Source organism: Rattus norvegicus, chromosome 10 (genome assembly GCF_021556685.1).
Source record: "Rattus norvegicus strain SHRSP/BbbUtx chromosome 10, alternate assembly SHRSP_T2T, whole genome shotgun sequence".
In the NCBI taxonomy this organism is placed as follows: Eukaryota; Metazoa; Chordata; class Mammalia; order Rodentia; family Muridae; genus Rattus; species Rattus norvegicus.
Genome location: NC_141543.1, coordinates 104,985,517 through 105,001,873, shown reverse-complemented (window position 1 = coordinate 105,001,873; position 16,357 = coordinate 104,985,517). Strand labels below are relative to the sequence as shown.

The 16,357-nt window shown below is 48.4% G+C and overlaps 1 protein-coding gene across 6 annotated transcripts in view; it reads left to right on the top strand.

Annotated features, from left to right (window-relative positions):
- Positions 1–16,357, top strand: part of Slc39a11 (solute carrier family 39, member 11) — a 409,809-nt gene that overhangs the window by 670 nt on the left and 392,782 nt on the right. The gene's annotated exons all lie outside the window — the stretch shown is intronic.

The window sequence follows — 16,357 nt, the reverse complement described above, 5'->3', positions numbered from 1 at the left end:
GGCCGCTTCCGCCTGCCAACCCCGCCCCGCCCTCCCGCCATCATGGATGGGGGAGGAAGTACTTCCGCCAGGTCGGGAGCCTCGGTGGTCCCAGGGACTGATCCTCGGTGGCAGTGCTGCTCTTGAGAGCTTGGTTTTTTTGTTTTCTGGTTTTTGTTTTTGTTTTTTTTTTTGTTTTTTTTTTTTGTACTATTACAACCTCCCTCTCTCTTCCCTTCCCTCTGCTCCTCCCTTCCCTCCTCTTCCCCAATCTCAGCCAGTGTAGGGTGTGTGTGTGCGCGCGCGCGCGCGCGCGTGTGACAGAAACAGACACGCGCGGAGGTCACAAGTTTCAGGAGGCTCACTCCTGCCACGTGGGTCTCAGTATAGAATTTTTAGATGGGATTTTGTCGCATTTGGTGGCAATTGCCTTTGCCTGCTGTGCCATCTCGCCTACCCTGAGCACTTGTTTCCTTGGAGAAGTGAAGTAGTTAAGGTTGCAGAGCCGCACTGGTACTTGACGGTCAAACAAATGACCCGGAGCCTCTTATGTCGCACCCAAACCCTTTTCTGGGGAGAGAAGAGCTTCGGGGGGGGGGGGTGTTCATTATGGTAAAGATGCACCTATGGTCGTGTTGTTGTCGGTCTTGCGTGCCCTTCTGCCTTCGATAGGCCATCACATCAACCAGGCCTGGGTCTCAGGACTCTTTCCTGACCATCTGGACTCGCCAGCTGGAGATCTGAGTGACAGTTGTGGTTCCAAGGCTTAGCTGCCTGGGTCTTCTATTTTATTTAAATACTATTTAGTCATAAAATGAGTTTCCCTGTTACAGCCCTCCTGGATTGGAGTCTGATGGCGAGTCCATGACGCCTGAGGTTTGGACATCCTAAGACTGACCCAGTAAGAAAACCTGAGCATCCTGGCTTGCTGTTAACAAGTCCGTTCAGGACCCTTCATTTCTTGAAAAGTTTGCTGTTGAAGAATTCATACTTACGTTAACACAGACAAAACAGTATTGCGTGTACCATACACGGCCTCTGGATTTTCTCATCCATTCACCACTGTCACTACTTTGAGGCAAATGTCACAGCAATAGATTGATATCTAAATAAGGGTTTTACTTACGACATTCTAGAAACAAGAGTTCCTGCTCTTTGCGCAACAAAAGCCCAGGGAATTTTATTTACCTCGGGGAAAGGGGTTATCTCAGAACTCATAAGCCACTAGGCTCTAGATACTGCCTAAGTGTAAGAGTTTCCCCGTTCGGCGCGCCCCCTGGTGGCGCAGCTGTAAGATGCAGTCTTTTCTATCGTCTCCCTCTGCAGGCTCTCTGTTGGTTGTTTTGCTTCTGAGTCTGAGAATTTGTCTTCTGTGTTTGGAAAGCGCTTCTCTTGTCTGGCAGGAACTTTCCCCAAGACTTCTTGCACCTACTGTGCCAGCCTGGGACCTAGGACTGGTCCCCAAGACCTGCCTGGGCCGTTGGAGGCAGCGATGCCCTGGTGCAGGGATTTTATCCTTCCTAGTAGAGGCTAGGCATCACTCACAACATCTACTGTGCAGAAGTGGCAGGGACAGTGGCTGCAGCTGTAGTTTCAAGGGCTAGCGCTGGTGACTACAGGTTGGATCATTTTGGTTTGGGAGTGCTCTCCCTGCCTTTGCTCCTGTCTCCTCAGCTTAGTTGTGCATCCTGCCCAGCAACTCCGCGAAGCTGCCTGATGTCTTACTGATGCATCCATTTTCTCTGAAAATCAGAACCGTGGTCTATAGCTTGCCCTGGGTGCCTAACACTTGTGCCTCAAGCTTCCAGCGCCACAAGAGTTAGCTAGCACCTTTCCTACACTGCGGAGAACGTGACAGGCTACAGATCAGTTTGTGTGGGACCAGGAGCTTCCTGTGTGCTAGCTTTGGCAAAAGCCCCACTGCCCGATGTGTTTTGAGACCAGCGTTTGCTTTCCGTTTCTTTTGCACTGTTTCCTTGGCTAGGTTCATCAGACTTGCCTGAAGACGCCACTGTTGCCTCTCTTCCTGCAGAAGGAACTGCTGTTCAGGGCCGTTTCCAGGTGTTTTCTCCTGGGAAAGCTCCTCAGGCCCACAGGAGGTGTGGCCTTGGCTCTGCTCGCTAAGCCTACAGGCTTTACCCCTGCATCAAGGAGAGAGCAGCCCCCTCCTTTCCTGACACTGCCTGCCTATCAGCCAGAACTATCCAAACCAGCAACAGGGCCAAGAGCTCACCCCAAGCAGCTAGAGCAGGCACTGTGCCGGGATGTTGGGGATAGAGATTGTGTGCGTAAGCTAGTAGGAAGCTCAGGGGTACTGCCGTAGTTTAGTTTCAGTTTATGACCAGATGTAGGTATGTGCCGAATGAGGCTTTGATTTTAATTTATTATTGTTATCATTAATTACTATTGTATTACTATTATTATTATTATTAATGAGTGTGTGTGTTTGTGTGTCTGGGCATGTTTATGCAGTGCCTACAGAGATCAGAAGAGGGTTCAAGATCCCCTGGAGTTGAAGTCGCGGGAGACTGAGCGGGAGACCAAATTCCAGTCGTCCGTCGGTCCATCCATAAGAGCAGTTAGCACTCTCAACCGCTGGCTGTGCCATCTCTCCAGTCCTTTCAGTTTGACTTGTAGGATCGGTCTTCCTCCTTCTAGCTTAAACCTTTAAGTTGTAGCCCTTGAAATCTAATAGGCATTCCTCGGTAGCCCTAGCTGCCATTTAGAGCATCAGAGACCCTTTAGGATCTATCCTCTCTGGTTCTCACAAGGACCCCATGCAGAGGGGGCATCACAGACAGTTAAGGTCCCATAGGACCGAGTAACCTAGCTGAGGTCATCAAGCTGCTCGATGGCCAAGCCTGCTGTCACAGTGTCAGTTGTCAGCCGGACCAATAAACTGCCTTTCTTGGATTGGCTTGTGGGCGTGTCTGAGGCACTTTTTTTTTTTTTCCAGAGCTGGGGACCGAACCCAGGGCCTTGCACTTGCTAGGCAAGCGCTCTACCACTGAGGTAAATCCCCAACCCCCGACTGAGGCACTTTTTAAGATTGCTAATTGTTGTATGAGGGCCCAGGTCTCTGAGTAGCGCCACTCCTGGGCAGATGGGCTCGGGTGCTATAAGAAAGGTAAGCAAGCCAGTAAGGAACTTACTTCCATGGTCTCCGAACCAGGTTCCCTCCTTGCGTTCCTGACCTGACTTCCCTCAGTGACAGGATGTGATCCGGAAGTGAGAGATTTTAACTACAGGCTCTCCCACTCGTGCCCCAGTTTCTGAAATAATGACTCCGACACTTATTACTTATGAATAGATACCTAGGCCACAAGCTTGGGCTTGTTCCTCAAATAGATTGTAACTAATTAACCCCTTTATTCTATTCTATGAGTGCCACATGGCTGGTCACCTCTCAGTTTCAGGTGTCTGTCTCCTCAGAGTTTGGGGCAAATCTCTTCCCAAACCTGACTCTATCCCAGAGTTCCTCTCTTCCGACCTGAACTCCCACCTCCTATTTCGTGCCTCAGCTAATAGGCCATCGGCCTTTTATTGGCAGGTAATGCTTCCCTACAGACAACAAGAGATTCTCTCTCCGAAGATGAAATAGTCCCCCAAGTTGTTTTTGGTCGGAATGTTTGATCTGAGCAACAGAAAAGCAAACAGGGACTCTTGTCTTCAGAGCCTTGTCGGTCAGCTCGACTCTAGAAGCCCTTATCTTTTACTCAAGTCTCCCGATTAGCTTTAAAGAAAGATTTCAGAACGTCAAGATGACTCAGCTGACCAACCTTCACACGGTCCCCACACTGTCCCCTTCACCCTGCCTGAGCTGAGATCACTGAGTTTGTATTGACAGATTGGGGAGCACGGCGTAGCCATGTTCGCTGGGCAAGTATCGGGACATTAGAGGGAGGGCTGCCTCTCCAAGCTGGGACATACCGTGTTTTTCTCTAGGCTTGTCCATGTGTACCCTTGTCTCACTGAGGACACTGAAGGGAAAGGCTTAGCTTGTTTCACATCTCCCTTCAGGCTGGCCTGGAGCTCAGCATGTAGCCCAGGCTGGTCTGAAACCCATTGCAATATTCCTGTTTTAGCCTCCAGAGCACTAGGGTTGTGGGTATGAGAAGTCATGCTTGTGTTTCTGTTTTTGTCGTTTGGGTCTGTGTAGGAGGGGGACAGGGTTTCTCTGTGTAGCTCTAAGTTGACCTCTTGCCTCAGCCACTTGAAAGCTTGACATCATAGGCATGTGCCACCTTCCTTGGCTCTTCCTTACTTATAAAAAAACAACCTATTTTTATTTTATGCATGTGGGTGTTCTGTCTGCATGTATGTCTGTGCACCATACGCATGCAGTGCCCATGGAGGCCAGAATAGGGCACCAGAACCTCCAAGTGTTGCATACAGAGGATTGGGAGCCACCGTAGGATGCTGGGAACAGAATCCAGGGGTCCTGAGAGAGCAGCCAGTGTTCAAAATTGCTGATCCAACTCTCCGGTCCTCACCCTTCTTCCTTTGTAACGGACATATGGAAAACTAACCAGAGTAATCCTTAAAGGAGAAGAATCTTGCTGTGCTTTGGACATCAAATGTTCCCCTCGAGTCCCCCAAGGCAAGAGGTTTTGTCCCTAGGGTGGTATTTCTGGGATGTGGGGTCTAATGTGAGCTCTTAGGTCATCGAGAGCATGTGATCTCTGCCCCCTCCTTGCTTGCTCTTTGCTTTTCTGGCCATGAAGGGAGTGCCATTTTCTGCTACATGCTCCCACTGTGCTGTGCTCCTATCATGATGTGCTCTCACTGTGATGTGCTCCCACCGTGCTGTACTCCCATCGTGATGTGCTCCCACTGTGATGTGCTCCCACCGTGCTGTACTCCCATCGTGATGTGCTCCCACTGTGATGTGCTCCCATCGTGATGTGCTCCCACTGTGATGTGCTCCCATCGTGCTCCCACCGTGCTGTGCTCCCATCGTAATGTGCTCCCACTGTGATGTGCTCCCACTGTGATGTGCTCCCACCGTGCTGTGCTCCCATCGTGATGTGCTCACACTATGATGTGCTCCCATCATGATGTGCTCCCACTGTGATATGCTCCCACTGTGATGTGCTCCCATTGTGCTGTGCTCCCACTATGATGTGCTGCCTCACTTCAGGCCCACAGCAATGGGTTCAACCAATCACTCAAACTGGATAAGAAGTAGCCCTTTTCTCTTTAAAGATTTATTTATTTATTATATATAAGTACACACTGTAGCTGTCTTCAGATACACCAGAAGAGGGCATCGGATCTCTTTACAGATGGTTGTGAGCCACCATGTGGTTGCTGGGAATTGAACTCATAACCTCTGGAAGAGCAGTCGGGTGCTCTTAACCGCTGAGCCATCTCCCCAGCCCGCCTTTTCTCTTTATAAGTTGTTTGCCTCAGGTATTTTGTCACAGTCACAGGAAGCAAATGAATACAGGTGTTTTTTTTTTTTTTTAAACAGATTTTTCACAGATACCATGTCTCCTTCTTGGGGCAGTCTGTGACCAGGTGCCTGGGAAACGGTCCCATGAACTCTGGCTCTCATTCAAAATGACCCAGCTGATGCTTTGGAAATATGCATTTAGGTCACATAACGCCATGGCATCTACATAAAGGCGTGCACAGGAAAAAGCATGCAGGAAGATGTTTGCTAGAGAGTGATCTCATCCCGATCCGGCTCCAACCCATCCCAAACTCCTCTTGGATGGGAGTTGGCCATGTTCCACAGGTATACATGTCTTAGGGTTTCTCCATGTCTTAGGGTTTCTATTCCTGCACAAACATCATGGCCAAGAGGCAAGTTGGGGAGGAAAGGGTTTATTCAGCTCACACTTCCACATTGCTGTTCATCACCAAAGGAAGTCAGGACTGGAACTCAAGCAGGTCAGGAAGCAGGAGCTGATGAAGAGGCCATGGAGGGATGTTACTTACTGGTTTGCCTCCCCTGGCTTGCTCAGCTTGCTCTCTTCTAGAACCCAAGACCACCATCCCAGGGATGGCACCACCCACAATGGGCTGGGCCCGCCCACCCTTGATCACTAATTGAGAAAATGCCTCACAGCTGGGTCTCATGGAGGCATTTCCTCAAGGGAAGCTCCTTCCTCTGTGATAACTCCAGCCTGTGTGGAGTTGACACACACAACCAGCCAGTACAATACATAAACCTGAAAGTGGAACCTGTGCTCCCACCCCTTCTGTTGGAGGGAACGGCAGTCATTCACACCTTGTTCATGCTCAGACAGGAGATAGTAAGGGAGAGAGACAGGCTCACTTGAAGTGGAGAGCAGCATTTTAACTGTGGCTAAAGGAAGCAAGAAGGAAGGGGAAAAGGGAAAGGTGTGTGTGTGTGTGTGTGTGTGTGTGTGTGTGTGTGTGTGTGTGTGTGTGTGTGTGTGTGTGTGTGTTGAGGAAGCAGAGGATAGACCGTGTCAGTGAAAGCTATGCTGGGTTGCACAGAAGCTGGATTCTACACAAGTGCCCAATGGGATTCAGATGCTTGGTGTTTACTCTCGGTGGGAGATGCCAATGAGATCAATGCTTGCTGTCCCGACATTTTATCTTTGTGGCAGCATTTATCAGCTGTGTCTGCTGGAGGTGGCATTTGTAGAAGGGGCTGGTGATTGACTTGGCTGTTTGCAGGTACCTGAGAGATTACCTTCCACTAACAGCTAGGCAAGCATCTCTCTGGTGAAGGAGCCTGCATGTCTGGGCTCCCCGGGTCCTCTGTCCTCCATTTTTGTTGACTGTGCATGCACGTGGACTGGCGGTGTGCTGGCTGCTGCAGGGAACACTTAGGTCTGACTTTGGCTTGTTCTCTTGCCCCGTTCCACCCCAGCTTCACTTCCCAGCACAAAGAATAGAACATTTGGGAATGGCCTCAGAGTCCTACCTCAAAATCTACCAAGTTGTAGTTTTCTTTTTTAGAGCTAGGGTCTCATGGAGTCCAGGTCAGTCACAAACTTACTGTGTAGCCAAGGATGACCTCGAACTTGTGATCCTCTTGCCTCTACTTCTAGTGCAATGGGGTTATAGGCACGCATAACAAACCCGTTTCATGGGGTGCTAGGGATTGAACTAAGGACTTAGCAGCTCCCGTGGTCTCTGTGGCACAGCCACAGTCAAAGCCACAGCCATGTAAAACTAGCAGTAGGCAGTGGATGCTTGCCCGGGAGTGGCTGTGTTCCAGTCGGTAGGGCCTGTGGGTCAAACCAAGCGGAGAGCCAGTGTTCACTCACCAGCCCTGGCTCACGGACCCATTCTTTCTCATCTCTGCTTTACCACTGTGAATCAAGTCACCGGCATCTCAGTGGAACCAGAGTTACCCTGCAATTCTGCCAGTTTCTACTCTGTTCCCCCTTTAGTTTCCGCTCCTTGCTGCAAAAGCTGGCCGGATCTTCTCCGTTCATTTCTTTGAATGGTTAAGGCCGTGACTATCTATTTCACAAAACCAGGCCATCCTTTTGTTTTAGTCAGAGGCAATGATGACGACCTTCAAAGCCCATGAGCAGTCTTCTCTTTTCTCTTCCTCCCTCCTCCTCTTCCCTCCTCTTCCTCCTTCCTTCTTCATTTCCTCCTCCCTCCTCCATCCCCTTCCTGCTTCCTCCTCCGTCCTCCTCCTCCTCCTCTTCCCCCTTCCTTCTCCTCCTTCCTCCCTCCATCAGCAGCCTCCCTGGCCTTTGGTTCTGTAAGCTGAGGCTTGGTCCCTCCTTAAGGCCTTCATGCTTGCTGTTCCTTTACCAGATCACCGCAGGCCGGGAAGGCCACCTGGACCACTGCAGGTCCAAGCTTCACTGTGCGAGCCTCCTTACTCTGCTCCCTCCGTCCACCAGACTGAGCTTCACTGTGCGAGCCTCCTTACTCTGCTCCCTCTATCCACCAGTGCTCAGAGCTCATCCTGCTTCTTATCTTTATGGAGGAGGAAATTGGGGCAGGGAGGTTTTTAATTTGCTCCCAATCATGAGGAAATAGCAGAGCTGATGTGTAAGTCAGTTGTTGGTCTCTGGGACTGGAGCCTCAGCCACTGCTCTTTACTGCCTGTGTGTTTTCAGTGTAGCATTTGCTGCTGCACTCAAATTCAAAGGTCATTTATTTGTGTATTTTATATAACACACACACATACACATACACATACATATAGATATATATACATATACACACAAACACACATAATACACATATATGCACACACACATAATACACATATACACACATACACACATACATATATACACATATATAGACACATACACACATTATAGACACATACATATATATACGTACACATGCACACATACATAAACATACACACATACATACACACATAAATACACAATACACATACACATATGGACACAGACATACACACATACATACATATATACACATACACATATAGACACATTCATACACACATATGTAGACACACATATACACATAATATATACACATATATAGACACATACACACATTATAGACACATACATACACATGCACACATACATAGACATACATACATAAATACACTCATAAATACACAATACACATACACATATATGGACACAGACATTCACACATACACATATATACACATATATACATGTGGACACAGACATGCACACACATATATACACATAACATATAGACACCTACACATATATACACAATACATTCATACACACCTATGTAGACGTATACACACACACACACACACACACACATACACACATACACACACACGGGATATTTGTCTGCCAGTCTGTGCAAATGGAAGTCAGAGGACAACTTGCAGGAGTCAGTTCTCTTCAGTTCCACCTCGTGGGGTGCTGGGCAGAACTCAGGGTGTCAGGCTTGGCAGCAGCGCCTTCACCTGAACTACCTCACAGGTCAGTTTGAATATTTGGAATCAAATGTCTCCTACCACAAGGAGCAGTGAACTGCACTGTCTTTTGTCTTCCTGAAATCCCAGCTTCTAGAACAGCCTCTGGGACATAATTGACATCCAGTATTTGGGGAATACCAGAGCAATTTAACTTTGTTAGTAAGTGATTTTTGGCATGCTAAAAAATGTATCTATGAAAATAGTCACGCTACCTCTCACTCTAACTTCTAAAGGAGAGAGTGAAAATTCATGTTGAGTTCATCTGTATTGTTTTTATAAGACACACATATATGTATGTATATATATTATCTTTATTTTGTTTGTTGCTGTTTTGCCTGTATGTATGTCTGTGTGAGGGTGTTAAAAGTACTGGAACTGGAGTTGCCCACGGGAATGAGCTGCCATGTGGGTGCTGGGAATTGAACCCGGATCCTCTGAAAGAACAGCCTGTGTTCTTAACCACTGAGCCATTTCTCTAGCCCCAAACATGTTTTGTTGTTATTGTTTGTAGTTTTCTCATCAGCACACGGTGATGTATATGGGTGGGCTTTGCTATGCCCTTTTCATACATGTAGACACCTCGCTTCGGTTCTATTCATCCTCCTTACCCTCCACCCCTTCCTTCTCCCACCAATCCCTTCCCTTTCTCAATTAGCCATCCTCCCCACCTCCCATCTACGTTGAGGTTGTTTTGGGTGACCCAGGGAATTTAACCAGGGTTGCTTTCAGGAGTACAAGTGAGGGGCTCTTCAGGGGAGCAGGAACCACTTAACCACACTGAGGAAAAAAAGGTCTCTCACTTCCCCAGTGACTGTTAACTGCCTAGGAGGCGGGGCTGCATGACTCCTCCCCGATTCAGCACCCCCCCCCCCAACAGAAAGATGGACTCAATCTTGTTGCTACCAGGGTTGTTACATGAGTAGCAACTGCTGTGCGTTCCTCAGGGCTCTGACGGTTCCATGCTCGGAAGAGTTTCCGGACTCTCCACCTCTTTATCCGGCGCTTACATTTTCTTCTGGTCTCCCTCGACTTTCTGTAAGCCTTGGACACGGTGGTACTGAGACACAGTTAAGGCCGAGCATTCACCAGTTGAGAGCTGGCAGTAGCTGCTACGGGAGGAAGCCCCTCAGACCCCGACTGACGGCAGCAGCACTCTCTGATAAGCATAAACATGTTCAGAAAGCAATTTGACAGGCACATCACATCCACTTAGCCGAACAACAGTTGTAGCTGTCCGCTAGGGCCTATGTCCTCCTGATTTTAACAAGGCCAACAGTACCATGAGTTCATTTATATTCAAATCTAACATTGGCGTCTTTGTCCCAAAATGGGGACACCTTTGCCCTTATGGATGTTCTGTAGAGTTAGGAAGACATGACTACCCGGGAACCTTCTGATCGCTTGTCTGCAAGTTTCTGGGCTGTGTATGAGTCTGTTGACATATTCATACTCCACAATAGTTATGCTCAATATGGTGATTATAACGATAGATATTAGCCCGGGTTTCAGTCTTTTGAATACTTTGGTCCAGGTAGGTGGCGCTCTTTGGGGAGGCTAGGGAGGCGTGGCCTCGCTGGAGGAAGTACGTCACTGGGGGCAGGCTTTGAGGGTTCAAAGCCTCATGCTTGCAAAGGGCCCTCCTCTCTCCGCTTTGGGCTTGTGGTTCAAGATGTGAACCCTCAGCTTCCTGTTCCTACAGTACGCCTTCCATCTACCCACATGGCCATGTGGGTGTTGAGAATCAAACTCAGGTCCACTGCAAGAGGGTCTTGTAGAGAACGCAACCATTTGAAGGGCGTTTAAACAAATGTATTGACTGGGGCTAGAGGGACAGCTCTGCGGTTAACAGCACTGGTTGCTCTTCCAGAGGGTGGAGTTTGGTTCTCGGCACACACATAGCAGCTTACGACTGTCTATATAATTCTAGTTCCAGGGAACTGATACCCTCTTCCGGCCCCCTCAGACACCAGGCATGTGTATGGTATACACACACATATGCAGACAAGGATTTATACACATAAATATCAAAATTAAATCTTATTATTGCTGATGTATGTAAACTGCCACGGTGTGCATGTGGAGGTCAGAGGACTGTCTTTCGGACTTGGTTTTTTCCTTCCGATTTAACATGGCCCCCAGGGACTGTACTTTTCTGTCACCCAGGTTATACCGTCAGCCTCTCTTGCTGGAGATCATGCTGGTATTGCACCTGCCATTCTAACAGCGCCTGAGACAACCGTGAGGCGGTTCTACGCATTCTGTGCTTACCTCCGCCTCTCGCCATATTCGATATGTGGTGCCTCACTGCCCTGTACCCCTGAGGCTGCCTCATCGTCTCAGTTGCCCTCTGGTTCCAGTTGAGGCCTGCAAAGGGAGATCAAAGGAATCACTGGGATCCTGGTGGCAGACTGTCTCACTTCCTGGCAGCTTCTCTCACTGGCTTCTCGTGACATCATTTCCTCCTCCACTCTTACGCCTCAGGATTGAGGATTCTGATAGGGTTCTCTGCAGACAAAATGAATCTACTGAAGCCAAACAGGAAGTACAAGGGAAGGTTTATGGAGAAGAAGCTCTGGAGCGAGTTTACTGCGATCATAGGCAGAGGTCAGGGAAGTCTTGCATCTGGGCTAAACAGGGGGTTTTTATGGGTTTGGGATAGGCAGTGATGACCTATGAGCTGGGATTATGCTCATATAAAGTTTAAAAAAGCCGGGTCCCTGGGTGAGCACTCGTGGGTGGGTCGCGGAAACCCGGAAATAGGTAGAGATGACGTCAGGCCAGAGTTTTCTTCTTTGGGCGGGGTTGGAGGAAAAAGAGCAAACAGGGGTTTCTGAGCTTGTGCAGGGATGAGCTGGGGCCTCAACCTGTCCACTTTGTCTTCAGGACTATCCCTCACTGACTCCTTTACAGCCGCCCATTCCTGTGAGCGCGGTTCCTTCCGTTGTGGCATGCGTTTCTCTTGAGTGCACTGTCCGTTTCTGTTGGACCCGTGACTGACAGACACAGGAGACGACAGACTCAAGACAAAAGTGCTTCTTTTTCGGCTTAGCACCAAGCTCTAGAGACAAAAGTGCTTCTCTTTCGGCTTAGCACCAAGCTCTAGAGGCTGGACATGATCCCACAACCGAGGAGATAAAAAGGGTCTGGAGAGACAGCTCAGGGGTTAAATGCACTTGTGGCTCTCCCTGAAGACGTGAGTTCAGTTCCCAGAACCCACATGGTGGCTCACAGCCACCTATAACTTCTGTTCCAGGAGGTTTGATACCCTCTTCTGGCCCTGGGCATGCGCACTGGTGTAATACACACATGCAAGCAAACTGGTGACATGCATAAATTAAGTTAATGAAAGTAAAGACCGAGACAATCTCGCTTTATTTTGTTTAACTAAAGGTCTAATGACATTCATCTGTAGTCTGGCTTCCTGAGAGGCTGAGGTGGAAGGATCACGTGACCCCAGAAGTCTTAGATCAACTTGGGCAAAATAGTGAGACCCTACTTCAAAACCAGTCCGTTAATCGTTATAACGAAGGCGAAGAGAATGTAATATTTATTGGGCACTTCTCTGACAGATTTTTAAATTTTTTCCTTCCTCCCTTCATTCCTTCATTCCTTTGTCCCTCCCTCCCTCCTTCCTTCCTTCCTTCCTTCCTTCCTTCCTTCCTTCTTTTCCAAGACAGGGTTTCTCTTTATAGCCCTGGCTGTCCTGGAACTCACTCTGTAGGCCAGGCTGGCCTCAAACTTAGAGATGCACCTCCTCTGCCTCCTGAGCACTGGAATTAAAGGTGTAAACCACCGCTGCCCCACTATAAAATATTTTTCTTTGGTCTGATCTTTACGAAATTCTGTGAGGCACAGGTTATCCCCAGTTCTGCAGATAAGGAAGTGCAGTTCTAGGAGGTACTCATCTAAGGTCACAAGTCCTTCAGGTACAAGTGTCGTGTGGGGACGTGGTACACTGAGGCTCTGGGGAAGCCACAGAACGTTGCTGTGCCTCATTTACCCATTTGTAGAAGGGGCACATGAGGCTTTTTGGGGAATTGAGTTAGATAAGGCATGTGAGTGCTTAGTGCAGGGTTTGGCTAAAGAAAGATATATTTGTTTTACTTATATAAGCGTTTTGCCTGTGTATATGCATGAACACTGTCTTCATTGCATGCTTAGTGTACACAGTTGTGAGCTTCGCACGCTGTTGGGAGCCAAATTCTGGTCCTCTTTAGGACAACTGTGTCATCTCCCCAGGCTCTTTTTTTTTTTTTTTTTTTTTTTGGTTCTTTTTTTTCGGAGCTGGGGACCGAACCCAGGGCCTTGCGCTTCCTAGGTAAGCGCTCTACCACTGAGCTAAATCCCCAGCCCCTCCCCAGGCTCTTTTAATTAGTTAATGAATTAAGTTGTTTTATTTATCTTTTTATGTTTGAGTCAGATCTCACTATAGTCTTGGCTGGCCTGGGACTCACTCTGTAGACCAGGCTGGCCTCCAATTCAACAGAGATCTGCCTGCCTCTGTCTCCCTGAGTGCTGGGATTAAAGCACCCGGGCTACTTTTTGAGTCAGGGTCTTGCTAAGTTGCCCAGGCTGGTTTTGAACTTGCTATGTAGCCAGGGAGGGCTTGGATTTCTGATCCTCCTGGCTTGTCCTCCTGAGTAGCTGGGATTCCAGGGCCACGTCCCTAAGCCCAGCCTCTAATTGGTAATTAAGACTATCTAAGCAGCTGGTAATTGGTTCAGATTTGAAAGAAAGGAAAAAGGGGTGATAACAAGTTGTTTCTTGGACCACTTTCCAAATTCTCAGCATTTCTTATCATTTGGTTGTCACCAAGTCCCTGCTTGACATTGTGGTGCTTGTAGATCATGCCTCCTGTCACCTGCTCTCCATTGAACAGGCTGCACTGTCTACATGATCTGGAGGGGATCTGATGTAGCCCCAAGGACCAAGCATGATCTGAAAGTATCTGTCCGTTTTCAACATTTTCCCCCTTGCCCCCCCCCCCCCGTGTCACATCCCCACCCCCCCACCCCCCACCCCCGGCCTCCACACCTTTTCCTTCCATTCTTAGGCTTTCCGTGGGCAGAGAGTTTTCAAACACATGACAAAGTTCTATCGCCCATCTCTGGTTCAAGCTAGCAGAGATGGAGGAATGGTTATATTTGGTAAGATTCTAACAGGTTTTGCTGAGCATTGTGAGCTCTCTTCCAGAGGGACGGTGGAAACAGGGGAGAGGATTTCCATGGCAGTCCTAATAAGCAGACTCCAGCTTGAGTTCCTTTGCTGGAGAATGCGATTTTCTTGGAAAGTACCTCCTAAAGGGCACATTCGGAAATTAAGTCACAAAGGGGAGAGAGAGAGAGAGAGAGAGAGAGAGAGAGAGAGAGAGAGAGAGAGAGAGAGAGGTTAGCCTTTTGCTCTTTTTTTCGTATTAGTGCTGTATAATTACTCTGATGGCAGATTTGGAGGTCAACGTATCTGAAAACTATAAACAGGCAATGGAGATGCATGGGAAGGAGGGGGACATGGTCCGGGCTGTCCATTTAAAAGCTGGCAGGCAGGGATGGCAGATCAGCAAGAAAACGAATGTTGAAAAACATAAGAACATATAAGAACAATCTTAAGAACAGAAAAATAAGTCTAGTGATAGGGTATGGCAATTTTGTCAGCATATCTATGGAAACCACCAATTATGTAGTTGGGGCTGTTTCTGCAGCCTGCGCTGCTACAAAGGCTTCTCCTGGGTGCCTTGGGTTTCCTCAGATCCTCAGGGCATGGGAGGTGAAGGGAGGCCGCATTCAGTCTTCAAATAAGGGTGGTGACTCCAAAGACAGCATCCCTACCACCTTCAGAAGACAGAGGGTAATGTCCGTGGTAAACCCCGGAAAGGGCATGCAGTGTGTGTGTGTGTGTGTGTGTGTGTGTGTGTGTGTGTGTGTGTAAAAATGTTTGGTCCCTCTTGACAAAGACTGGTCTCCTCTTTGTAAAAGGCTGCCACTGTTACTTTGTGACAGCCAGAGTGATGGATGGATTAGAAACGAGAAAGCATTCTGAGAAACACGCACGACGTAAGTCCAACAAGCCTTAAGCAAGTTTTAAAAGCCAATTTATACACTCTGCCCACCGTGGTTTTGTGTATGTGTGGGTGTTGGGTGTACATGCATGCGTGCAGGTGTGTGTGTACATGTGTGTGGACGCTGGAGATCAATGTTGGATGTTTTCCTTAGTTACTTTCCACCTAAAAAAAGAACTCTATGTGCATGAATATTTTGTCGGCATTTATCTATGTAGATTGCATGCTTGCCTGGTGTCTTCAGAGGCCACAGAGGGTGCCAGGATCTGATGGAGCTGGAGTTAGAGATGGTCGTGAGCCTCCGTGTGGATTCAGGTCCCCTGCAAGAGCAGCCGGTGTTCCTAACTACTGGGCTCTCTCTTCAGCCCTTCTCCACCTTCTTTTTTTGAGACAACAGTTCTCATCGAATCTATAACTCATCATCAAATGGCTAGGTTGGCCGTCCATCAGTCCTGTGGGATCCTCCTGTCTCCACCTCTCCAACACTGGGATTATAGACTTGTAGTTACAGCCTCTGGCTTTGACATGCATGCTAGGGGCCAGAGTTCAGAGTCCATGCTCTCATGCGGGCACTGAGCCGTCTCTCCCCTCAGGCACTTCTTTGTTAACGAGATGTTTTTGGCATGTTAGAAGCCTGAGAAGGGTGGGGGCTTCTGGTCCTCGGGGCAGTTGAACTGTCCCTTGGGTTTGGCCATTTATCAGATGGAGTGGTTTGGCTCCTGGGACTTCGATGGCTAACTGAGCCAGTGCGTTTCCGGGTCCATCTTGAAACAGATGGGAGCCCAGTCTTCACTAGCTGTTTGCTCTAAGGGTCTTTTCCTCTTGCTCAGCTACATAGTAAACTCATGTCAGAGCCATTTAAAGTCCAAAAGGAGGAAGGGATGGAGAAATGGTGACCCTGGCTCTGAACCATCGGGCACGGGACTCAGACTCTCCACTGCTCTATCCCTTTGGAATACGATCCCAGCTGTGTGCCGTGAGAATGGAGCCACTCACTAGTTGGAGGTATGGTAGAATTCCTTCCTCCCTCCCTCCCTTCCTGTCTGTCTGTCTGTCTCTGTCTCTGTCTGTCTGTCTCTGTCTCTCTCTCTCTCCCTCTCTCTCTCTCTCTCTCTCTCTCTCTCTCTCTCTCTCTCTCTCTCTCTCTCTCTCTCTCTCTCTCTCTCTCTCTCTCTTCCAACACATGGTTTCATTGTGTAGCCCTGGGTGTCCTGGAACTTGCTCTGTAAACCAGGCTGGCCTTGAACTCACCTCTAAATCCAGGTGCTGGGATCAAAGGCATGTGCCACCACCACCTGGCTTAGAATTCTTAAAAAGAAAAACGTTAAAAAATACTTTGATTTTAACTTGATTTTTTTTTTTTTTTTAAATTGTGGGTGTGTTTTCTGCGCCATGCACTTGCAGTTCCCGTGGAGGCCTGAAGAGGGCACCAG